The sequence below is a fragment of the Ambystoma mexicanum genome, chromosome 3p, assembly GCF_040938575.1.
Source record: "Ambystoma mexicanum isolate Mex_15411 chromosome 3p, UKY_AmexF1_1, whole genome shotgun sequence".
Taxonomy (NCBI): Eukaryota; Metazoa; Chordata; class Amphibia; order Caudata; family Ambystomatidae; genus Ambystoma; species Ambystoma mexicanum.
Window position 1 is genome coordinate 838,831,414 of NC_090925.1, and position 27,206 is coordinate 838,858,619.

Consider the following 27,206-nt stretch of genomic DNA (forward strand, 5'->3'; position numbering starts at 1 on the left):
AATCCTATCTGGAGCACTGGGTATGGTGGTCTACAGTTCGGAAAACTCAATGTTTACTGGGTATGGTTATGTCACTAAATTCGGCAACTCATCACACAAATACACGCAGTTTGGCAGCCAGGGTTTTTGGAGGGGTGGAATAACCAACCTCATGCGTAATCGTAGGAAGTTATCTGAGAAGCAAGGGACATATCTGGACTATTTGTATAAGGTTGTTCGAAGGCTACCACAATGTTACATAAGGGCCTAGTTACAGTATTTTCTTGGAAAGTCCGATGGGTGAACTAGCCTCATAAAGCAAAGAAAATCCTGTAATATCTAGACAGGCACCATTCAGGAAATGCATCTTCATCCCAGGGATGGATCATATTATGGAAAGAGATGGGGGTGTCACTGATATTTTTCATCTTTCCCTTCCTGTGCTAGAGTGGTTTGCATTTGAATACATAGGTCCTGAGGGGTTCAGGATGATTGACTCTTGAAAGTAGCAGGGATTATTCATGGGCAAACAATTACAGTGATTAATAGTTATGCCCCTAACAAAGATAATGCAGAATACATTGAAGGGATCGCTGCCCATAAAGCGTATTGAAGGCTAGAGAGACAGTGATTGTTAGGGGATGTGATTTTAACATGGCATTGGACACTAGACTGGACAGATCCTTCTCGAAGCCTAATGAAGGCTGCCAACAGAGTCAAACAACTGTGGAGTCTGCATGTTTGGAGAGATAGGAATCCTCCGGTGCAAGACTATGTTTTACTCGTCAGTACATGAAACCGAGACTTGCATGGATTATTTTTTGATATCCAACAGTGGAGCTAGAAGAGTGAAGAGTGCTATCCATGTCTGCACGTTATCGGACCATGCTCCTTAGAATCTCACTGCATGTTCCCCACTCAGGGATTCCTAGCCTATGAATACTCAAAGCGGATTCACTCACGGATCTGGCCTCTAGGGCTTATTTGCAGGAGGAGATTATACATTTGAGAACAATAAAGGCTTGGTCCAATCCCCAGCTGTCATTTGGGAATCCATTAAATGTTCCATCAGGGCAATGTGTGTCTCCAAAGAAGCAAGAGTAATACGAACTATTCGATCGGACCATACCCGCTTGGAGATCAGACTCAAATAATTGGAAAGGGAAACCTACGAGACCCAACAGCCCCTGCTACTGGCAAGTAGGGCTGGGTGATATATATCGATATAAGCCGGTCAGATAGCACAGCGAGTAGAGCGCTCGCTTTGATATTTGTGCAGAGCCTGCTGACGCAGGTTCGAATACCAACAGGGCTAAACTCAGCATTCCAACCTTCCGAAGTCAATAAATGAGCACCACACACCGCGGGTAATAATAAGCAGCGCTCAGATGCATGAGGGTTCGAAGCGCTATATAAATGCTACATTTTATTTTCAAAAGCGATATAGCATTAGAAAATAATCAACGTGTACATATGAATGTTACCCATTAAATTAAGACTATGAAATCAATATGACAAAATGTCACTTAACGCCTACCTCAGTGCATAGCCTATGTGTTTCCTGCTTGCATTTTTTTTGTTATTAGTATTGTCATTATTATAGAGATTTTGTCCATTTGAATCGATTGCAATTTTAGGATGAGGTTAACTGACAATGTCAGAGTTGCGTTTTGCATTTACTGTTCAGTATTATTACAGTTCGCATCTCACAAGTAGTTTGCTTACAACTGCGCATTTAACCCACATAATTTTGAGAAACAGTGTATATTCCCATTCAGACCAAAAATATCGAGATATAACATGGTCCATATCGTCCAGCCCTATTGGCAAGCTTGCAAGAAATGCTACAATAGTTTAAAGAGGTGGCACAGAGTGAATGTAAGTATTTAGAGTCGCAAACAGGGTCAAGCCAGAATTGAGAAGGTCAACGGTCTAGATTCATTCAATTTGGCACTCTATAGGGGAGCCGCATTGTATAGACAACGAGATTATGAAGACGTTTGTCCAATTCTATACTAAAATGGATACATGGACATTACAATAGTCCGGATGGTCTGTCTGCAGATTTTTACAAAGCTAATGCCAGATAGTTTAGTTTATTATTTTATAATGCGCTCCAAACCCAGGGGTAGCGGGCGCAGCAGTCACAAGAATACTTAAGTTTAGGTTACATACAAAGGATATATACAGAAGATGCATTACATGTATTATTAACGTGTTTGCAGTACATATATACAAGAGATACAGGATGTGGGTACCTCACATCACGAGGGGCAATGAGATAGTCTCAAGTCCGGTTTCAGAAGTATCACGTTGATGGTATGCAATGATCCGGGGCCTAGAGAAGGCCACATATCTTCTTGAAGTCTATAATCATGCAACCGAATGTGGTATTTTGCACGCTACGGTAAGAGGCCGTGATTACATTGCTCCTTAAAAAGGAGAATAAATGCTCTATGAACTGCTCGGCTCACAGACCAATATCACTCAAATGTGGCTCACCCAGATAATGCCAAAGTGTGTGCTAGGGGACCCGTCAGCATTCATACTGGGAAAATCTACATCCTATGGTCTTTGCTGCATTTTTGCCCTTATGCATATCCTGAAAACGGCGATTCCCCGAGAATCACAGCCTTGTTAGATACTTTGCGTCTAGTAGTCCTTGATGTGCAGAGACGGGCTTGTTGGAGCAGCTAATGTATTGCACTAAGAGGAATTTGTAGGACTGGCTAGTGCGTTGAGCTTGGAGGGGTTGCGGGGGTGGCCATTGTATTCCACTTGGATGAATTGGAGGGTACCATGGTGATGCAACTGGATGAGCTCTGAGGACACACTTGGAAGACCTTTGAGAATAGCCAATGCACTAACCACCCTGTTCTTGCTCCCCTCCAACTCCCAAGTACTATACAAGCCCTATTGCTAGACAAACTACACACAAACATACAACCAACCAAAACTAACATTTGCATACAACAAACAACCTAGACACTGGACCTTTTCCCTACGGATATAACAAGTCCGTGTGCACGATCAAAACTGCCAGCCAAACTACACATGAAACACACACACACACACACACACACACACACACAAAATAAACACTTGCATACAACAAACAACCCAGACACTGGGCCTTACCCTAAGGATACAACAAGCCAGAACGCGCAAATTAACTCATCAGCAAGCCAATAAACAGACACCAGTTTCTCCTGGTTCTGGATCTATCCTATCACTCTTCCCTCACTAACCCTCCCCACCATCTTTCTTGCAGAGCACGCAAGTGACAGGAGACCATGCCAATGGTAACGGTGGACAGTATAAGACAACATAATATACCGAAAAGGCCTTGGACTTCATTGAGTGGCCTTTTTTCGTTTACAGTACTTTGTAGAATGGGAGCTGACCTTTTTTCATACCTTTGGTTACACTACTGCAGAATTTACCTATTCCTAGATTTAATATTAATGGGATGTAGTCAACTAGGTTATCATTGGGAAAGGGTACAAAACAAGCTTGTCCTCCTCTCCATTACAGGGTTCGAAATTGAGGGGAGCTGGGAACTATTTAGCTCCTGCTTTTAGCCAAGAAGAGCCCGGCTAGCGGGACACCAATCAGGAGCAACTTTTGGCTTCCCAGGCCTGATGGCGAACGAACATCTATTTGAATTTAATGCGTTTCAGACGATAAACATTAGGACACATATATAAGACATTTAAAGCTTAGAAATAAAATCGGCAAAAATTATACATTTTCAGATTATATGGAAGTTAGATTAGCAAGAAAACGTGCCATCTCCTAGTTCCCTAATGGTAGCTCCGGGTCACGGGTTAATGCTGGATACCCAGGAGCTGTATTTTGCTCCTACTTATCCAACCTTAATTTTGATCCCTGCAATATTCATTGGAATTGCTGTACAACCCCTAGCAGCACTGGTGAAAGAGTGGCATATACACTGAGGCATACAATGATAGACGCACAGACTGGTCATCTTGTTGTATGCAGATGATTTAACATTGTTTATTGAACACACCGAGCCTGTAATGAGGGATATTTTTTAATTCCAGGAGTATTCTCGTTTAAGGATTCATGCAGCTAAATCAATAACATTTCCTAATAAATGGGACATGAGTGGAATTACCACTGGGTTTCCAATGACAGGCTCAGAAGACAAGTTACCTTTGAATAGATATAGCAAGGTGCCCTGGGATACTTTACCAACTATGATGTTGTATTGGATATAGTGTACGGTATTGTAAGGAAGGTGGGGATGTGTGGAGTCCACTGTGGCCATAGCCATCAGTGGAGGGCTAATAAACCCTGGCGCTGCAGCAGGCTGGACCCCTGGACTACATTACCCGTGAGGCTGGGGGCCAGCGTGAAGTGCTGCCACCCCCCCTGCCGGTTGCCGATGATTGTAGATTGGCGGCACGGGCAGAGGGGAGGCAGAAGAAGCAATGACCCCCGACTCTCACTGCATGACAGTCCTGGGTGCGGCAGTGAAGGTTGAGGTGGTTGAGGCGGCTGCTGGTTGCTCATGACCCCGGGCGTGGCAGTGAACTACGCAAGCAGCACAGGACACTGGTTGGTACGCCAGTCGCAAGTGCAGCTGCACAGACTTTGAGGTCACGCTGGAGTAGAATGCGACCGGGCGCCCCACAGGGCTCCCAGGATTCAGTTAAGTAGATAAGAAGCAATATGAATGTTTGTGCACGATTACCACATGTGAGGCTACAACATGTGGCTGCGTTAATAAGAAAGTGCAACTTTTACTAACAAACTGTCTGGTTCCCATTGTGTATCAGTTAAAAGGAGGCTCAGGGCTTGAGACCAGTGTGTAGCGCATCTTAGGTTTTAGCCTTGTGGGTAGTGTGGGCTGTAGTCTGTTCGTTTCCTTAACTATAACTGTTCAGGCAGCAGGAAATGTCCCAATACAAGATGGTGGCCTAGCTGAAGAGGAATGATTGGTCCAGTGAACATTGTGAGTTAGTTTGGAATCTCTGAAGGAGTTCTAAACGGCCTTTCATTCAAGTCAAGTCCAAGGAAGGTCACAGCTACATGAGGCTCCTGAGAAAGTATAGAGAAGCTGAAGTCAGAACAAGGTACAAAGAATCTACTGCCAGAGAGAACCAGTGAATGAAAACTGAGATAAGTGACTTTTGAGATTTGAAAAAGAAAAGCCAAGTTTGGAATGACACGTTATGGAAGTGTTCATCAAAATCCTAAGACTGTATTTTGTTGAAGTTAATGTTTACTTGACAAGTGTGAATTGTAAAAGTTATTAGCCTAAGCAAATGCAAGGCGGATCGAGCGTGCGAGGAACAGCTGTTGAAAGAGACCTCCAAATGAGGAAGCCATACGTGCGTGATAAACTGCCAAATGTAAATAGAATTTCAAGCGTGTTGAGCTTTCCATTTGTTTGTGCTTTAGAGGAAAGGACCATAAGACGCATCTCAGCATCATTGCATTTGTAGAGAAAGACCAGCGGCGTATGTTCTGAGAACTCCAGGAAAGCTGTGCAGCAAGAAATCGTGAGGGAGACATAAAAGAGGCGGAATATTTTTTATGACTAACAAGATTACGCTCGTTTTGAAACGCGCACCGAGGAAAGTAAAGAAAGCAAACTGCGCGGTACAACTAAGGATTTTTCTTTCGAGTGAAGGAAAAAGTAAGTGAAGATCAATTTGAAGAAAAGGATATTTGATATGAGAGTCTAAAGGAGAATAAAAGTATTTAAAGATCTCTACCTACTCAAACTTTGAGAGAGATAGTAAAATTAGAACACGGAAGTAAAAAGATAAAGGAATTGTGCAAGACAAGCAGAAGCCTACAGAAAAGGGAACTCTACTAAAGCTACTATTATAAAGAACTACAGCAAGACAGCAGTGTCTAAATTACAAGCATTCTAAAACGGAGTTACCTCCAAGCTAAGGGTGGAGGTAGTCAGGTAATCTAAGTAAGAAGGGATGTACATTTAAAGGGAGTTATCAGTGAGATGCGTCTACTGCAGGTTTCCTGAAACAGAGATTCTGGAGTTGGAGGCTATCAGGGAGACCTAATCTTTTGTTATTTTATCCAGTTTCCCTTCCCCTTACCCCAGCCAGCTCAGTAATTGTAAGTAAAGGACTGCTGGGAGGACGGACTAAACTAAGACGTCTGGAGGACTCTTGTCTGCTCCTGCAAGATTCAGCGGTGACACCTGATACAAACTGTGTTTAGGGACAGTACAATTCGCAAGATGCCGTTTGTATCATTTGTTCTGGTGTTCATTTCATACTGATTTGGGAGGGGGTGTCGATATTCACCTCTGGGTCATTCGCTTTTGAAGTTTGAAAGGATTTCATTGATTAGGATGATTGTACTTCCCAAATTCCTTAATCTATTCTTGAATATACCTCATCCTCCCACAGACTTTTTTTTTAGACACTAAAAAGTATCCGTATGGAATTAATTTGGGTCAACAAACAAGCCAGAAATGGGAAAAATTGATGGCCCTCTCTTAACAGAGACGATCTAGCCCTCTCTTATTTTAAAAGCTACTATGTCACGGACCAAGCACAACTTCTATCGTTTTGGTACTCTCCTGACCCAGACCATTCCTGTGCAAAAATTGAAATATCAATAGCTGCTCATGCACTTCTCGGGATGCCTTTATTAAAAAAGAGTCCCAATAAGATTAAAGAGACTACGCCCCCTTTTAACTGGTACTGGCTATCATGAATATATTGGGAATTGAAGTATACAGACTGTAAGGACATACACGCATGTAAGACAGGCTTGACAACCACCTCATTGTTTAATGCTCACACTCCACAGGGAGACACTATTAAAAAAAAATCAGCACGGTAGAGCAAAGGGTATAATCCTGGGCCTGCCACAAGGAGCCACTCTCAGAAGTCATACGTAAACGGTACTTTGCTCACATTGAAAACACAACCGGACACACTCCATACGTATGAGATACTTTCAATAGTGTGGATTGAGAGGTTACACTCAAACGATCCTCGGTGAAATTCCTTTCCCCCAAACACACACCGAATGGGACAAAATTAATTCTTAAATAGGAGACAAGACTATAATGCCACCAATATCAAGTGGCACAAGGAGACCTTCTGGCACACATTTACCGGTATAAACTATCATAAAACATACGTATGCCCGTGCAAGCGCTGCATGGATATGCTTTCACAGCAACCTGTAGGTCACATGAGATAGATATACGATCTTAACTGCAATCACGAATACTACGACAAACGTGGTGACGGCTGCAGCTTGTGGTCCAGTCTCCCATTAAATCATTGCCAACCTGAAACTCAATCATACGTCGCGTCTTGCGACAGCTCGGCACATCCAGCAAAATTAGCTCCAGTTTGCATTACACTGTTTAGGCAAACTATCAGCCCAATCTATCGGTCACCCACTCTACGCCACTTAATCCTAGCATCCGTCCAGACTACTAACAAAGCATTCCTCTGGCAGCTCTGTGTGCCTTCTCTGTTGATATATTTCCTATAAAACTCCTCGTTCTGCAAGTGCAACTCCAGACAACTCCTGCCGCACCCCCATGCCACAGAATCTTGATCTCCCAGAATATTGGGACATGCATAGGGGCATTTGTGTCAATTATCCTCCTCCCCAGCATCTTGTCAAGAAGCTCACATACATTACCTCCCACAAGCCTTCATCTGTAGATCACCAATTCAAAGTCCCGCCCCCTCTTCCAATGGTCCATCTCTTACTGCCCCAGCATTTGTATCTCACCCTGTCAGACCCCGGCTCCAGACTCGGCTCTCCGCATTGTACGTCACAACGGCAGCCCGCGCGACATCATCTGGCGCGCCAATCGCACATGCGCCTTCTCTAACCAGCCGCCCTCAAACAGTTACCAGCGCACCCGCCCATCATCTCTCACGTGACATGACATGCACGCGCGACTGAGAAGAGAGGTTGTGTACCCGTTGTCCAACCCGCGCATGCGCGCCTTGTCCACAATGAAAGCACAGCTTACTTTGGACCCTTCTGGTATCTGGGCATGTGTCCCGGGGCTACCGGATGTTGCTTGCCACCCTCCGATCAGCAGCGGTCTGCTCGGCTGGGATCCTAAGCCTCCACTTTGTCCGGTTCACGGCTTTACTGTGGCCCAGGGAACTGCGTTTAGGAGCAGGCGTACACACCAAGAAGGACAGCTAAGCGCGTATGCGTGAGCGCACATTCCTCATCTGCCCCCGGCCTACCTTTACGAACTGAAAAATTCCCCTGCTCGAGAAGGACTGTCTAATTACTGGCGCTGCCCCTGCTTTTGTTCTCGCACCACTCGTTGCTTCTCAGGCATTTTCGGTATGTTCCTTACCAACAGTTCTACAGTTCCTGGTTCTCGGCGAATCTGCCGATTACAATTGCGAGCTAAGGAAGGCTGCTGTGACAGGGAAGACGTGCGCGCGCTTGAGATGTCGTGCGCGTAACCACGCGATGGCGTAAGATCCATTTTTAGTGGTGAGGTGCAATCACAATTTGTTCTGTGTCTCGAATAACGGACGTGGACTGGTTTGCAAAGAACCGTCCGCAGAGGTCCAAAAAAGACGCGGGAGTTCTATGCACAGAATTCTGTTGAGAGCTAACGCGGTAACTTCGCTCAGAGGCTGCTTTCGCTGTAGCTTAGCCAGCTAACAAAAATATTCTTTGTACGGACAAACGTAGATTGCGTTTCTCTTTCTCCCGCTTCTAAAAGTAGCAGAAGACCCGAAAGGCCTATGTACTTTTCCGGTTAGTTTAAACCACCTAACCGTGTTTTCTATCCATACGTTTTAAATGTTGTAGAATCCATTGGAGTTTTCATTTTATTTTCAATTGGCGGTCACGCTTTATTTGCCCTGTATGACTGTATTACAATAAGCATATTGCCATGGCGGTTTTGAGATGTTGGTATTTGTTCTGTTACATTGCGTCCCTTACATTCTGTTTGCAGCAGCTCGTTTGGCATTATTAAAATAGTGTGTTCCGTGCTCAGGGTACATAACGGGTTAACCGGCCATCGTCGGCGTAGGAAGAGATTGGGTTAGAAGATACGAGAATAAAAAAAAAATTGAGGGTAGAAACTTGGATAGGTCAAAGTAAGGAATATAGTGTAGACTTCTGGGTGCACATCGACCCAGCCATAGTAGGTCACGATTGCAGAATGTAGAAGGGCTAATTCGCAGGTGTCTTGAGAGAAGGGGAGGGGGCTAGTTTCAGAAAGAAAAGTACGTATTAACCCCTCACCCAAAGGGGGGAAAATACTTCTTTTTCTCCCCACAATCTTGGAAACGTGACCGCACAGAATTACTCTGAAGTAAACTCTGGGAAACCATTGATCACCTTAAATTACGCCCTGACCTCATTTGGCTCCTTATTTGAGGGCATAACGGCAGAGGTCCAAATGCACACAATCACTTTGGTTTTAATTCATAGGAAATTAGTCTGACCAATGCCGCTGAATTACGTTCTCTTTTCATACCTAAACCTCTTCAACGACAGGGTATGTCTGGCCTCTCTCAAGCTGCCCAAATGCTTCAAAATTCAGGGAGTTAATGCCTGACAGCATAGCAGAGGTTGACATCCCCAACTTTGGTAACGTATCTGTACCAGGTTCCTCGGATCCAACTACGATGGTAAGATCCGAAGGGAGGAGAAAAGACCTGCTGGTTATCAGAACTGTAGCAAAACAGAAAGTTGATGGCTGGAAGGTTTTGAATTAATCATAACCACAGGCAAAGCTCTGGGCAACCCTCCAGTCCATCGTTTTTCAGCCTGCCAAGCCATTACAGAAGGGGAAAAACCATATGCAAATCAGGCCTGGTCCTACCCCAAAAGGGGCAGTCCAGCCCAAACTGCTAGGTCACATCCCTTCTGCACGAGACCACAAGCATCCCCAGACATGTTTCAGCCTTGTTGGGCGTCATCAGTGAGGAGTAGCTTGGGTCTCTAGGCCCGGCAGACTCGGGACCCACGTCTGGGCATACCCGTCCCACTCGGGGTGACTTTAGCAAAACAAAGTTAACTGTGGCAGACACCCCTTTAACCAGCTGGATTCTCCTATTTCTCTTATCAGATAAATATTTTACAGGGGGAAAAAAGGCCTCTGTGTTGTCTACTAGTGAGCAACAACCTAAAAAAACAAAGAATTTAAAAGCATCTCATGGGAATAATTCTTCCACAAGGAAGTTCCTGCGTAACTTGTCAAAGATGCAGTGGTGAAACAACAACAAACAGGGAAAGAACTTGGAACGGCCTCTAGTAAAAATCTCTCCGGAAGTTACTAAAGCACTGTTCAAGGTTATTGTGGATAGCTTCTCAGAGAAAAGGGATGAGGAAGTAGGTGATTTGACTGAATCCATGATTTTGAAAGAGTTAAGTGATCACATTTTTAAAATTGTATCCGGGGGGAGACCCCCCCGCACCTCACTCTTACCTTTAATATCCCTTACCACACCCAACATATTTTATTAATAACATTTTTTTCGATATAAAAATACAATTTGGTCACTTCCTCAAACATTGGATTTGGTAACATCTACGGTATCGAGGGGATGATGCTGAATTTGTTGCTCCTCAAGATAATGGGGAAAACCCCCACGGGTCACTTGTGGGGTGACTTCAATGTCTCTACACAGTGGGAACTACTTCAATCTGTTAGGGAAAGCTGTGTGGCTGTTTCCTTGCAAACTGATTACTACTTCACTGAATACTTTGCCCTATGATGATGTCTCAGATGCCATCAACCAATGTACTTATGGTAACATCCAATATGATGGACCCCGGTATTCAGGGTGTGTTACAAACTAACATTTTCTTTTAAGCAGGTACCACAACATAGGGGATTCTTTTTTTTATCTTATTGTGCATTTGTAAGGCGCTTATTCATCAAGTAAATTGTGTTTCAAAGTGCCCACGGGGCAACAGGGAGGGGTCATGGGAATGAAGAACAAATACAACAGTGAAAGATAGAGGCAGACCTACTAGGCCTTGTGGGCATTCAGAACGTGCAAGTGCAGAGATGAGGGAGTGAGGTGGGGTAAGTGCTAGGTGTATCAAGAGCTAGGGACTGAGCAGTTGGAAATGCCTAGGTGGAGTCAGCTGCCAATCAAGTAAGTGCAGGCCTGTGGTGACATAGGCCAGTGGGTGTCAAGGCAAAGTGCTGGGGGGGGGGGGTGGAGGCTGTAGTTGATTGGGAGTGGGAAGCCAGGACCTGAGGGGGCACATAAGGGCCCTGGTCCCCAATCTCAGCAACTCTAGGATTTAACAGATTGGGGGGGGGGAGGGGTGAAAATGAGGACCTTCTGGAATTTGAGGAGCTCTTGACTCAAGAGGAAGGGGAGGATATTCCATAGGAGGGAGCCTGCTGAGGAGACAGATCGGCCTCCAGCTTGCTGTTTCGCAAAGCTCTTAACACAGAGAGTTGGTGCCGGAGGAACCTAAAGCTCTGGAGGGAGTGTATTTAGTGAGAGCAAGTTGTAGATGGTGTGGTCCCTGGCCCCAGACAGCCTTTGAATTTGATCCTTGTAGCAACCGGGAACCAGTGGAGAGTTTTTAGGGCTGGAGAGATGCAGTCCCTGGACTTGAGGCCAAGGGTAATTCTCGCAGCTCTAGTCTGGATTAGTAGGAGGGTTGTGGAGAAGAAGACTGTCGATTAAGGAAAGGACGTTTGCAGTAGTCTAGCCTAGAGAAAACCAGAGCTCTAGAGAGATTGAGCTTCTAGTGGAAAATGAGGAAAGGAAGAATTCGTTTGAGGAGGTGTAGTTGCATGTGGGACTTCTTGGCAAAGTCCTGAATGTGAGGAATGAAGGAAAGAGAGGATTCGAAGAGGACTCCAAGGTTTCTGGCTTCAGATGAAGGAGAAGGCGGGAGCCCATAGAAGATGGACAGAATGAGGGACAGAAATAGGGAGCAGGTGTCCCAATATGAAGGATCTCTCTTGCTGGTGTTGAGGCAGAGATCATTGGAAGTACACCAGGACTGAATGGCAGCTAGGCAGTCGGGAATGATGGAGGAAGTAAGAGAAGGATCCGAGGGAAGTTTGAGGAAGAGTTGTGTATCATCTGCATAACACTGGAATTTTGGGGAGAACGGGGAAATGAGGTGTGCAAGCGGAGCAAGGTAGTTGTTAAAGAGCCAGGGAGTAAGGTTGGAACCCTGGGGGACGCCGCAGTGGAGATAGAGGTGGGGGAGCAGAAGGAGCCCAGGAAAACCTGGGACGAACGGTCACTGAGGAAGGATGGACATTCAGCCCATACAAAGGTTGATATGAATAAGGTTACTTTCTGGGTTCAACAGCCAGTAATTCATTCGGACTGGGATGATAATTCTAAAGGGAAAGGTCGGGACTATAGATGTGGAAACAAGTTTGAATTTTTGTGAACAATCGCGTCTTCAAAAGGAAGCGTGAGCCGGATATATCACTAATAGTTGTACAGCAGCTTCAGCAACAATGGAGAATATAAATGCTCTGTAAGCTTAAGCTTTTTCCATTTATGATACATTTAGGGCACAGTCCTTTTCTCAGGCCCCCAAGAAGAAATTACCTGACACTTCAGGGAAATCTAAAGTGTATATAGCTTTTTGAGGGGTGCTGTTGTAAAGATGCAAATGAAGGTTATACTTATTCATGGTCCTTTGATCACAGTGCAGGGAGCTCGAAAAGGACCAAACCCAGAGGAGAATGGAATACCACAACTGGCTCCTTCCCATACATTTCTCATAGAGGGCTCCTTTGAGGGTGACACTGCAATTGTTTTGAATAGATCAGCACTTTAGTATTGTTCTCAGAATTGCCTAATTTATCTGCAATAAATTCTAGGGATATTGATTGAGCAGAATTTTGTGATTTGCCTTGTAGCAATTCAGCAATCATTAATGTTGGATGTAATTTGGTGGGTGAAGCTATTAGGCGAGAAAGGACACCTTGGAGAAGTCTGTAAGCAACACAAAGAGAGAGTCCATGAGTAAGAAGTCACTGAAAACCAGTAGGGAAATTGAGATCTCTGTACAGAATAGGGAACAGGCCGATCACTCAGATTAATTGAACCCGCTACAGCAGATGGAGTGGGACTGGTCTTAGCTAGGTGGTGCTCTATGCGCACCAACGTGCCATTCAAATATATATATTTTTAAACTCTAGCCAATTCCTGCCCACTTAAAATCTTGACCTGGAATTCTAGAGGTCACAGCGCTCTAACAACTTCGAGCTAATTGATTGCGTGTGACAACATGACATTGCGTGTAAAGAACATTGGCTCACTTTCCCTCTGAGTGTGTAAGGATAGCAAACCCATTTCCAAACTGCACAAAAAAAGGTTAGGGTGACCATCTGGTGGCGTTATGCCCCTCTTCAAGATGGGGAGTGTCATTACCAACTTAAACACTGAAATCTATAAGTGGCTATTTAGCAGTGTAACTAGTTATCCAAGGGGGGAGGGGGTTAACTTTATTGATCAATGTTTACTGGCATGAAGGGGTCTCAGTATTGGATGTATCTTTGAGGGAAATTTCAAACTGTGTTGAAACCTGGTGGAGTCTGGACACGTGATTATTTTAGGTGACCTTAATTCTAAGTGTCTGCAGACGGAACTGGGAAACAGAAATTGTTTGTGCTAATAGATGAGTAATTGAAAAAAAAAGCCAAAGTGGGGTGAAATGGATGAATTGTACGTGCACATTGGGGCTTTACAAATTTAATGGATCTGTGAGGGGGACATTTCAGGAAAACATACTTGGGCTAGAGGAAATTGTCTCCCCACATAAGATTATATAGTTAAGGACAGCATTTTTTGAGAAATGCAGTGAATTGAATGTGGTAAATACTCAATTTAAGTATCCTTTTTTTTCTCAGTTGTAATTTAGACTTATTGTTGGACCGACAGGATCCTCTATCCGCTGAGGAGACAGTATCTAATTTGAGAGGCAATAGACTTGTATGGAACTAGGGCACAATTAAGAGATTTAATGCACAGATTAATCACATGATGCAACACACTAGTTTGGAGACGAAATTGGGATTGTTTACGGTAGATAACTTTGAGCATGTTGTTACTTCTAGTCTGTACGATCTTAGTACGCATGGACAAGAAAGGTGTAATATGAATAGAAGAACCAGTAGCATAACCCCTGTGTACGATTTCAAGATTCAGAAAAAAAGAAGGGAATTAAGAATTGCCATAAGGGACATTAAACGCAGTGGGTTAGCCATTTCGCAGCACTTTATTCTGGGCATCAGGCACCTCCCCTTTCTGTTAACCCAGTACAACAGCTCGATGGACTTTTTGCCTCAGAACATTTGTGATATTATTTCAAGTGCTAGTCAATCAAAGGCACCCAGCCCCAATAATTTATCAAACGAAGTCCTTAAGAAGAATCCGAAGGCATGGGATGCTATATTATCAATTCTATTTAAGGACCTTGTTAAGAAAGAACAATATCTTCCATCATGGAGCACCTCTTATATTATATGATCTATAAACGTGCCCAAGAATTTGTCAATCATCGATGCTGACAGTAAGATCTTTGCCACGATTTTGTTGAAACATCTCAAAACTTGGGCCAAGGAAGTGGAGAGGATAAGAAAAATGGCAGACATGGTTTAGAAAAGGGTACTGAACAACAATAAACAGTTACGTCTTAAAATGCCTTCATGATTCAGTTGGGGAGGGTTGGTATACAACCATTCATGTTGCCTCAATAGATTTGAGTGCAGCATGCAACGTGTTTAGTAGGAAACAACTATGGTGGAAATTAAATCACTGGGGCATGCCACAGGGCATATTAAAATTGTTAATTAGATTGCACGTTTAACATCGATTTCATGTCAGACTTAATAAGGTGGGGGTTATGACTAAAGCAAACCCAGTCAATAACCATTTAAGACATGGCTGTATTTTAGCCCCATGTCTTTTTAACATTTACGTCTCGGATGTGGAGGAAGAAATTGGCAGTTCAGCTCTTGCACCTCCGAAAATTGGGCTCTTGAAAGTAGTCTGGACAGCATATGCCGACGATTTCCTTTTGTGTGACACTTCTGTGGTTGTGTTACAAAGGGTAATCGCTGCTTTTGATGGGTATACTAATACAAATTATCTATTGATCAATGCAGAGAAAACTAAGATTCTGACCGTGACATCAAAAAAGAGTACAGTTCAAAGCAATTGGTTTTTGAGTGGTGTGAAACTGGAGAAGGTCAAGAGTTGAATCTATTTAGGGTTTGACATCTCTGGAACTTTGACTAGAGAACGCATGCTAAGTAATTGTACCTATCGATCTGACCAGTTGGATCAGTCAGATGAAATACATACAAAATAAGTACTGTACATTTTCCTTGGTCGCTCCAGTTAAACATTACAACTCAACAGTGATTCCAAAGCTAACTTACGGAGTGAAGGTATTGTCAATTCTAAAATTGCAATGGCTGAGCTCCCCTCCAATAAACACACTAGTAAGTGGGTTTAACAATGAAGACAAGGGCTTTCACGAAAGGGCTGACTCCAACACACCATCAGAAGGATAGTGGCCAAGTGAGCTGCTAACCTTACAGATCCAATACCTTTTATACAAAAACACTAACATTGAGTGCTATGGCTGACAAAAATAAGACACACCTAGATAGGAAATGTCCTGCCCAAAACAATTTAGCTGTTCTCCTAGATATTGCAGGTAGGAACACAAAAGCCAGACATTCTGGGGTCCATGGTTCATATTGGGTCAAAATAAGTTCAGGGTGCAGCTGTAAAGTTGACATGGGGAAATGCCACCTCCTCATTCTCTGACAACACACAGACCAGCTGTCTCATCCGTTTCAGAACAAAGTGGAAATATGCTGTGAACAGCATTCGTCTTGCTGAGGAAAATAAAATTGGCAGTCTTTTATAAAAATGGATTTTCCATTACCAGTATACCCAGCATGGATTCTCTCGATTCTACAACAAATGGAAAGTAAAATCTGTAGAGGCGTTTTGGGTATACAGAAAGCAGTCCCAACGTCTGCAATATTATATGAACTTGGAATCTGTGGCATTAAGTCGATGGTTAGATAGAAGTGTCTAGCTTTCTATTACAAAATTCTGGTTCCCTGTTCAAATTCGATATATGGGCACTTGAACAAAATAACCTGATATTGATGTCTGCCATTTTGGTTCTTTGTGTGATAAAATACTGTGCTAAATAGGATCATCTTTAGAAGATTTAAAGATCACTCGTCCTTGTTAGGAAAGATTTCTTAGTTGTAGGTAATTTTCCTTCCATGTGGCAACCCCTAAACTTTTTGCTGTTGTTTTACACCGTGATCTAGACTTCGCCAGAGAAGCACGGCCGCCTGCAGCACTCCTCTGGGCTTTCGCTCCATTCTTACGGTGAAACTGACATGCCCTTAAGACGGTCAGTACCGGGAAACGTTGTTTTCCGAAGTTCTTTTATCATGTTGCAGTTTTCGCGCAACATGACACAAGAGGGCACTGTAAGCTAAGTTACTGCTCTCTTGGGTCTCTAGTCACTCTACAGGCCTTAGACACTCTCTTTGAGTTGTAAACAAACAGTGCAAGTGAATCACGGACGGGAATGGTGGCAGCGATTGTTTCTTTGTGTTTTGAGCTCCTTTTGGCTGTTTAAGCGCGTTTCTCGTGCTTAGCCCAAAATGGTGGCCTGGCTTCCAAAATGGCCAGACCACGAGGCTCTTTGTCCTGCCCGCTGACCGTCTTGCCCCCTTCACCTTCCCCAGGTCGAGCCGACCTGGGGTCTTCCTTATTTGGGCATGTACTTTCCCGCGAAACACATGCTTTCACGGCCTTGTGTGTGCCTCCAGGATGTGGGCTGGGATGTCTGGTCCCAATACACATCCTGGGTGCGAGAGAGTCTAGTGTGTCTTGAATGCCTGGGACCACAGTGGTCCGTGATAGGTCCACGTATGGTGTGAGTGTTTTTGTGAGCAGATCTCCCATTGGGTCCTCTCCGTTTTGGCGCGAAGGGAACTCTGGATAAGAGGAGGCTGGAAACACCACTACCATGTCGATCTCCTGAGTTCTCACGAACAAGGGATACAGGAGCCAAGTATCCTGTAAATACGAGGCCGAACCGAGGAATCGCTGGTGACCCGCTGAAGGACTGCTCCTCTGCACTGCTGTCGCCCTGTGAGACCATTCTGCCTCTGATCGAACGAGAAGGCCTGTACTGGTACTTCGACCCTTTGGAATAGTGGGAACAACTATTCTCGGCATCTTCATCATCTCCTGCACGTAAGCCTTCGGAAGCGTCCCTGGGCCATCCAGTGGACTGACCAGCCTACACAGGAGTCTTGCTCTGTACCCGCCGTCAGGTTGAGTTGTATTCCGAGTCCCCTCCACTCTCACACAATTCGTACACTTGGCATTCCCAGGTCTGAAGTGAGAAGTGTACATTGGGCTGAAATACACACGGCCGCTTTGTTGCCCTGCTGTGGTAACAATCTGTGTGGGTTCACTGCGTTTGGGACATCCTCAACTCTAACTTCTGCTGCCGCGGAATCTACACGACGCCGAGACGTCCCCTGCTCGCATCTGAACCTGCCAGCTCTGAAACTGACGCGGAGAAGCCTGGGTCTGCCTGCATCGGGGACCGGTGAGTAGCAACGCTAGGAACCGGTCGCCCTCCTGCATTAGCCTGTAGCTTTTCCTCGCTGTGTTAAACAGCACGCCTTTTTTGCACTCGCGCTCTGCTTCTGCTCACAAGTGGAGGCTGCGCTTGAGTAGCGGAGATCTGTTCGTCCTCGTTTGTTTACTGCTCTGAACTGCCTGATTTCATTGAAGAGACTCCCCTTGGCCCGTTGGCACCAGCGTGTGCATGCACTTTTGAGCACAACTCTCCACTCTTCGTAGGGCTCGGACTTCCTTCTAGTTAGGTGACCTTGAAGGCGAACTGGGTCTAACGATTACTTGCACTGCCTGTTTTCCTCCCCATCTAGGTGGTCTGCATATTTCGTGCTTCTAACTCTTTAGACCCTTCGGTAATTGCATATATATTGTATTTGATTGTGATGTGTTGGTTTACTTGAGTTTTACCGTGATTCTTTACTATGGTCAATATTACAGAGGCCTTGTAATAAATGTGTCTATATTTTTAATATAATACCTGCTTGGAGTAATTTGTAAGTGTCCTTGCTTTGTGTGCTCATTGCGGGCTTTCAGTCACCCTCACCTCTCTTGAGACCTAGTCTTGACCGCCGCGATCGCTACCTTGATTGGTCTGGCTTGTCCAGAGGTTACCCTGTTCCAAGAAACTAGGCTGGCTTTCTGAACCTCTGCCCCTCCAGGACAGAGTTCAGAAATCCATCTTAACCGTCCTGACTGTGTCAAAAGGTGTTTGATGAAGTTTGACTGGGGTATTTTAATTAACACATTTCTGAGTCGTGAAAATACCACCCATCTTCGCCACGAACATAAGTGTTTAGGTCTTTTAGCTATGCATTGGAATTTATTTCCCTGTACGATAGTAAGAAATGATTTCACAAGATTTAGATGGATCTGTATAGAGCTCGTGAAGTCTGGCAACGATTTAAAGATATGAAGATAGATGGCATAACATGTCGCTTTTTTGGTGAATAAGATGCAATTGAAAACGTGGAACATAGATGATGTATAGGTAAACTGAGTTCTAATCGACAGATATTTTAGCAACATTTTTAGGAATTTTTTTAAAAATAAAATTCTTAGAATTGAATGAAATTGATAAATGAAATGATTGTGAAAAATTAAAATATTTTAATTGTTTTACAGAACTTTGTAATTCAATTTTATGTTTTTTACATGTATATATTTTTTCTCGTATTTCATACTACATTTTGTTTTAGCCAATAAACAATAACAAAATAAGTAACATTAGTTTGTGACTGATATGAATTTGATGTTCTAAGCATATTATCAATTCTTGCCCTAGTGTTTTTAGTTTCTCCCACAAAAAAACTTCAGAATAATAAACATTAGGACTGCCATGCCTTAGTGGGCAAGTAAAAAAAATAGAGCTGAAAGTTGACAGAGACGTGCAGTTGTATGTCTTTTAATCTACATCAAAAGTTCCCCATGTCAGTAGATAGTGTCAGGTCAACTTGCTACAAAGACTGGCATGCCTATTTTACATTGAAAAAGGTATTACGTGTTGACAGTGAAACACCATAAATGTAAACGAATTACATGTCTTAGTATTGTGTTTGGGGGAGGGGGGGGGGTACCCTTCCTTCATGGAAACTGGAAAACACTGAAATTTACATTTTGATGTTCATTCAGATTGCCTTTTATAATGGGAGGGGGTTACTTAGAACCCCCTGCCCCCCTTTTCATGCCCGTTCACATATTGCAACTTTCTCATCCAAATGTACAGGTTGACTTTAAAATATCCTACATTTTGAGCCCATCTTTTGTTTATCTACCTTATGACTCCATACTAAACATGCAGGGTAAGTAGAGCAGAATGGGCCAGATGTTTGTCCATATGTACAAGGGTAAAATTCTGGCACCCTCATTTGTGAAATGTTCTAGTGATACGAGTGTGTCTTTGGATTGGGAGTTCTCCGTTTGAGGGCTTCCGCTGTGTCTAGACGTCATTAGTGTGTCAAAACATTGCACAAGGGAACTGGAAAGGAAACGCCCTTCTATTGGATCCCTATGATCCAAACAGTCTGATCCTATTAATAGGAAAGCAAAGAGTAACTATTAATGTTCTTAAATAAGTGTGAGTTTTGAACTCTGGCTCCTCTAGGAGCAATGTGAGTAATCTGCGTACAGTAGATTCCTCTACCATCTCAACTAGACTGCTGTTACCGTAGCCTGTTGAAAGGCCAGCAGAAGGATACTGGGTCCAATAGGGGTGTGGTTTGCTTACCATATTTACCGGTTTACTTTAGGTATTGTGCTTCTATTCATGAACTGGGTGCAGCTTACATGTGTTTATTTGAGTATTTTGTGCTCAGTGTCGTCTTCCAGCTGCTTCAGCACAATTGTCTGGCATTAATGTGAAACGTCATAAGAAAACATGACGTGGCATAATATGACTGTTCCCTTCAATGTCATCACTGTATTACAGTTTAAACATATATTTACTTGCTCATTAAATACTCTCATTGGGATTGGCACTTTTTTTTACTCCCAACTTTAAAAAATAGGGAGTAAAATACTCCTGTTGCAAAATCCTATCTGGAGCACTGCATTAAACCATTCACTACAAACTAGCCCGCCCTCCAGATCTACTAGTGTTATATTCACTGAGGTGCTTAACCCTGAAGCTTTGTGAACCTCTTTTAAGGGGTATTCTGGGACACTGTTCATGTTCTTGCCGAGAGATACGTACGGATAAACAAGGCTGCTCCATTGCACTCCTGGTCACATCCTCCTCAGGCTGTCTTTCTGTGAAGATGAAACCCTACTGTTACGGCCACCCTGAGCTGGTGAGATCCACTGGCTTTAGTTCCAGGACCTTGCTCCAGTGCAACCAGGCAGGACGAAAATTTGGAGTCTGCTGTTAAGGCGCAGATGTCCAGTTCTTAATAACCAAGCATACCTGTGTCAAGTGAAGGTTATTGACTCCCATATATTTGATCACCAGATTTAATGTGTTGAATTTGTCTGAAATATGATCACATAAAGAAAAGTCCTGTAGTTAAATAACCTCTCAAGAGTATTAGGAACATCAGTAGGAGTGATGTAGAATTTGTAGCAATTTGCATAGTTAGTAGCTGTATCTGTAGAGAGGAACACATATCTAAATGATATGTTCTCCTCAGATTAAATGATTTTAGGAGAGCTTAAAAAGATGGTCATGTGCAAGTCAAAAATGGATGATGATTAGGATTCATTAAAGGAGAAAAGGGTGTCCCTATACTGCCCTTGGCCTTTAGTCTGAGAACCAAAATCCTGCTGACCACCAGGAGCTACGAGAATGTGGGAGCTCTTGACCAATTTCTTACACTTTAATATGGCTCTCTGAATCAAGGGGAGGCAAAGGCCCCCATCTCGTTGCAAGATTTTGCACCATGTCTCCTAAGGGGTCCTTGTCTTTTTTTTACTCTCTCGATCATAAAGTGGACACTTCTGGTTGGAGCTTGTAGCAAAGAGGTCTATTTGCGGAATCCCCCCAATGCACAAACCATGTTACTCCCCTCTTTGTTGAGTTCTTATTTGTGGTTGGCGTATTCTAGCTAGCTCAGAGTGTCTTGAGTTTTCCGAAATTGGGGATATTAATTGCTTAGAGCCAAATACCTTGCCAGATGGCCTACTCCCATCTCCACCGCCAACATCGCTGGAAGTTCTGATTTCATGCCTTGATGTTTGTTCAGATAAAACATTGACACAGAACTGCATGTCCTTATCGGCACAGGTTTGCTTAGGAGATTGGATGAAAGCCTTTGAGCCATTGAAAATTGCAGTTGGTTAAAAAAAATGGATGTGCTGCTTTCTCTCTTTGCTTGTCCGAAGGTCGAACACATATAGCTGACCCATTGTGGCTCCCCATCCTAATAAGGAGGAATCCATTGTTATAGTAACTTGAGGGGCAGGGTCTGCAAAAGAGACATTCCTGACACTAGGTTAATTTGAATGTACCACTAGAGTAGGTATTTTCTCATGTCATCGGAGATGTTATGGGACTGCAGGTCCATTGCCTGGGACCAGGGCTGTCTCCGCATGAACTGGGTTCTGCGCGTTTTGATCCTGGCCAGCGGAACTCACTTGAGGCCATGATACCTAAAAGCCCCTTAAACCAACATGCTGTCATATTGCATGCTTTGAGGAAGTGATTGCATATCTTGTGAATGTCGATAAATCTTTCAGCATCGGATATGCTCTGGCCTGGGATGTGTTTCATCAGAAACTTCTCAGAATCAGGTTTTGTGTGATCCAAAAATACCTGTAAGTGCGACTCTGCTATTTTTGGAGAATGACCTGTCATCAGCAAGTCGTCCAAATATGTATATATACATCAACACTGTGAAGGCGGAGAAAAGCCCCAACTGCCAACATCATGTTGGTAAACTCCTCTGTTACACACAATACTGGAAGTGAACCTGCCCTACGGGAAACATTAAAGATGTTCCGTTTGCCGCCTATATCGCAATATGCCGGTATGCATCCTTCAGATCGACTGCACAGACCCTGTCTACCGATTTGAAGGACAGACTTGATCCATGTGGGAAGGATCATATTGAATATTTGTAGGAGTAAATGCAGATTGAAGCTCTCCAAGTATAAGATGGTGTGCAGGGATGCCTGGTATGCTTTGGGCCACTTACAAGGGGAGGAAGCCCGGTATACTACAGTCTAATCAAAATTAGCAGTGTATTCTTTGTCTATATCCGGGAGGATAGTGGTCAATATATAGGGAGACAAAGTTAGAGAACAGGTACTAGGGGTGCCTAGCATATACACTCTTAGTAATACAATAGGAGGGACCAGATGTAGTTAAAAAATAGTATCAAATTTGAATAACGAAGACATCGTAAAGTTTAAAACGTCCAATTAAATAGATTGGTCCATAATACAAAATTTGTTAATATCACTTCCAATGTGCAAAACAACAATAGGAAATACGTAACAGGCTTATATGGCCAGTGTACAAAGATGTTACCAGAAAAATAAGACCACTGAGGGTACTTGTCAATCAAATGGTGTGGTACCCATCCAAACATGGATCAATGTGTCATGAATTAGAATCCCTGTTTAGAGTCCAGAGATGTCTCTACATGTTTCTGTTCCATAGGACAAAGTGTGGAACATTCATCAGGAGCTAAATATTATACAGTATAGCCTATTTTACAATTGGTGTAGTACACAGTACAGTTATAGTAATCAAAGCACCTGTAAAAGATAAACAGACATCAAAGGATTAGCTACTAGATAACTAGGTACTTTGGTAAGCTCTGAAAATGAGCTAGGCAGCGTTCAAGGAGTATAGTTGCCTATCAGAAGGCGGCTCTTACAATATACTGGGAAAGGGGTAAACCTCAAAAGGACTAGTGGAGGACACATGAGGGGATCACAATGTCTCACCCGAAAAACTCAAAACGGATGCAGCCAAAGTCAGAAAAAATGACATGTAACCAAAGTCAGAATAAATGACAGGGGGAAAAACAATAAATAAAAGAATGACAGTCGGTAGTCCATACATCAGAACAAACCAGTGAAGAATAACAAAAGGCAACTAGATGTTATGCCAATCAATCGACTCGTTGAGCCCCGTAACATCACTGTGAAGGGTGAAGATCATCTTTTGTTCCATTTTCAACAGTTTCTTTTCCCGTATTGTGTTATTCGTTCCTTTCAAGGCCAGGAGGACCGTCCATGTGAAGTCCTCGTGTTTGTGTTTCAGAAGGTTGAAGTGTTTCAACAGGGGAGCATTCTCAGTTCTGTTCTTCAAACAGCTTCGATGTTCAATTATGCGTGTTTTTACTTTTCTGACAGTTTTACCAACATAATGCAATCCACATATACATGTAATCATATATACCACGTAATCTGTATTACAATTGGTGAGGTTCTTTTGCATCCAGAGCTTTGATAGACCAACATCAACTTCTTTGGTTCTAGTTGTTAATTTACAGACGCCACACGTTCCGCAGGGATAATGCCCGGTGACTTCAGGGAGACCCCACAAGGTGGTAAGTGTGGGTTCCATAGTGCTAACCGATTTCAGTTTGCTGTTACTAACTATATTGCCAATGGTGGTGCTCCTTTTGTAAGCAAAATAGGTAGAGAGAGAGGTTGTGTTGTGGTTCTGAAAATTTTCCAGTTTTTCTTTATGATGTTAGTAATTTCAAAACTCTGGTCCGTAAAGGTAGTCACACAGACGATACGATCATCTTTAGATTTAGTTGGCTTGGGTTCAAGTAGAGCTTCTCGATTGTTATTGAATGCCCTTTTGGCTGATTTTTTTATTAACTTTTTAGGGTAACCTCTTTGTCTGAGTTTTTTATTAAGTGTGGAGGCTTCAACTTCATAGGTTTCTTTATCTGAACTATTCCTTTTGAGGCGTAGGAATTGGCCAAAAGGGAGGTTGTCACGTAGATGTTTAATGTGATGGCTAGAATAATCCAAAAGGGAATTTCTGTCTGTGGGTTTGTGGTATGGTTTTATTTTCAGTACACCATTTTGGTAAAAGATAGTAAGGTCCAGAAAATTAGTAAACTCATTACTGGAAGTCATTGTGAATTTCAGATGGGGATTAAGACCATTAACCCGAGTAAAAAAGTTGTTGGCATCATCCTGTGTACCCTTCCACAGTACTAAAATGTCATCAATATAACGACTCCATTTCGTGATGGTACTACTGAAAGGGTTGCCGTCGTTATAAATGTCTTTTCTCAAAAGCTTCGACATAGAGATAAGCCACACTGGGAGCCATGGTGGCACCCATACCTGTGCCATCGGTTTGTTGGTAAAATTTCCCGTTGAACTCAAAATAGTTCCGTTTCAATGTGAGTTCCACGCACCAGAGGATGAATGAGGTAGGAACCGGATCATTATCTGTACGGGTAAGAAGTATTTCTTCTATAGTGTCGACTGAGGCTTGTTGGGGGATGTTAGTATATAAGGAGACAACATCCAGGACTATGAGCAGATCGGTAGTGGGGTCAAAGTCCAGATTCTCACAGCTGTTTGACGTCTCTGGAGTCTTTGAGATAAGATTGCATTTTTTGTACATATGCTTTCAAGTAGTGGTCGGCGAAAATGGAGAGTGGTTCGAGGACTGAATTCATACCCGCTACTATGGGACGCCCAGGTGGATTGAGAAGAGTTTTATGTACCTTCGGAAGGGTGTAAAACGTTGGGATGCTGGGTTTCTTGTTGACGAGGAAGTCTGCTTCTTGTTTCGAAATCCATTCTCGGTCTTTAGCCTTGCCCACTTTGTCAGCTACAAGTCTTAGAAGTTCTGGTGTGGGGTCTTGAGTTAGTAAGCGATAGTATGAGGTATTACTTAGTTGTCTCTCGCATTCATCAATGTAATCGGTACGGTTCAGGATAACGATTCCTCCCCCTTTATCCGCCTTCTTTATGATGATCGTGGGATTGTTGGACAGAGAATCGAGGGCTTTGCGTTCAAGATTGGAAAGGTTGTGAAATGCTCTCTGATGGTTCTTGGCCATGTCTGTAACATCCGAAATGACTTTCTTTTCAAACACGAGTGATTCCGGAGAAAAACTCTGAGATGGGGGGTAGAATGTAGACGGGTTACGTAGACCTGTACAGTTAAGAGGTCCTTCATCGATGGTGTTGTTCAGTGGAGAAAAGAATTCTTTTAGATGGATTTTTCTCATCAACTTTTTGAATTCAATTTGGAATTCAAAGGGGTCGTGTTCTTTTGTCATGACATATCCCAGTCCTTTATTGAGGACTTGTTGTTCCATTTCAGTCAGTATGTAGTTCGATTCCCGCTTCGAGTTTGTTTCGATCCGTCGTCCCAATTGTTTCTGTTCTGGGCCTGGTATAAAAAACGACCCTGGTTTTGTCGTCTTCCTCCATTACTTTGTCGTCTCGTGGGTTGACCTCTGCCCCTTCTGTTTGGAGTTTTGTTGCCTACGGATGTCCCTTCACCTGCATCATCCGGGTCGCTACTATCGTGACTTGTACTATAGGACGTGTTGCGGAACCTTACCCGTCTGTTTTGTCTACCAGGTCCATTAGTTTGTAGTGATTTATTTACATAATCATCTTTCACATAGGGAAAAGCTTTATCGTGCGTAAAACGTGCTAGATCTTTTCTCATGCGTTGAATACGCTCATTGGTGTTGATTGATTTGAATTCCTTCATTTCTTTTTCAATTTCTTCTAGTCTTATTTGTAGTTTTCGAGAGGTAGCTGTTTTTTTAGATTTTCTTCAATCTTTTGTAGCTTTGGGCACCATGAATAGATGCCAGTAGAATCCCTCACCTCACTCATTGAGGCAAACGTCCTCTATCCAGGCCCGGCTCCAGGAGTTTGCATCTGGGTATCTGGGTGAGCCAGGTTTGTGATCAGGGGGGGGGCAATTTCCATTGGGTGTGTGTGTAGGAGTACACTAAACAATGTGCTGACATTAATCCAGATTTCCCAGATCCTTGATTCAGTAGAAAAATGTCGTCACAGATCCAGAAAAATGCATTTTCACAGCTCTATAAAATACAGTACAAAGAAAAAGAGAATCAAGGAAAATAGTGTTGCAACATCAATCTACCCATATTCCCTTGCCCTCTGTTCTCCTTTTTCTATTATATCCACTTCTCCTTCACCTCCCAGTCACCTTCCATCATCTCCCCGTGACCACATTTTCCATTTATCCCCGCTCCCAATTACCCCCAAACACCCACACCATGTCTTTCTTGGCCTGGCTGGGGAGAATCAAGGGTGATGCTTCCTCCTCTGCGAGGGCTGAGGAGCAAGACGCCAGTGTTTGTTCCATCTCAGATGGTGTGCTCTCAACAATGCCTCCCTGAACACTGTGGCTACTCCCAGTAGGCCTTGGAGGAGGTGCTTGTGGTTCTGCCACCTTGTTGTGAAAGACAACCCCCCTCCAATATACTGAAGCAAGAAATAGGACATTTTGTTTCGTAAAAAATAAAATATTTAAGCACACTTTATTTTTTGTTGCATCTTTGTAAAACATTGCAATTCATTTGAGTGCGCAAAGGGGCTAGAATGCAGGAAAGAGAGCCAGGGTGGGAGACGTGGGGCCAAGAGGCCGATTGGTGCAGGTAGAGGGTTTTCTGTCTTCCTGGTATCGCTCCCAGTGGGGCTTGCAATGGAGAAGGGGCCCTTGCTCCCCTGCCACTTCCCTATACATCATTGTCTGCTACATGCTGTTTATGTACTGGTTATTATATGCAATTGTCCAATAGGGCTTTTGTTTGATGTGTTTACTTTGATTTGCTATTGAATGTAACCATTTTGTTCAATAAATGTGGCCTGATATTTTCAAACAAAGATGTGTGTGTGTTCTTGGCAGGTCCTGACACATGCACTGCCCATCTCTTAAACCATGAGAGACTTTTTATTTTATTTTAAATAACTTCTACTGTGAACTGAATCACTTCTAGGGGCACCTAATGTTGGCAGGTAAGGCACAGTGTGATTACATGATTTGCCCAGGATCACACACTTTGGTTAAGTGGTAAAGCCAGAATTTGAGCCTATCCTGAAATTCTGAAACTTGACCACGCATCTTCCAAGCTCAAGTTGGTTCTAATATGTGTTGAAGTTTGGTTTTGAATACCTAAAATA

At 43.3% G+C, this 27,206-nt stretch overlaps 1 protein-coding gene across 4 annotated transcripts in view; it reads right to left on the bottom strand.

Moving 5' to 3' along the window:
- SETD1A (SET domain containing 1A, histone lysine methyltransferase) overlaps nucleotides 1–8,361 on the bottom strand; it is a 1,694,645-nt gene extending 1,686,284 nt beyond the window's left edge. The window contains exon 1 of one of the 4 annotated variants that reach the window (XM_069651930.1): nucleotides 8,327–8,361. The gene's annotated coding sequence lies outside the window, so the exon portion shown is untranslated. Of the gene's footprint in view, nucleotides 1–7,644; nucleotides 7,835–7,984; nucleotides 8,193–8,326 lie in introns of those variants that run through there. The other 3 variants (XM_069651928.1, XM_069651929.1, XM_069651927.1) reach the window with 3 other exon arrangements.
- Between the last annotated feature and the right edge of the window lie 18,845 nt (nucleotides 8,362–27,206).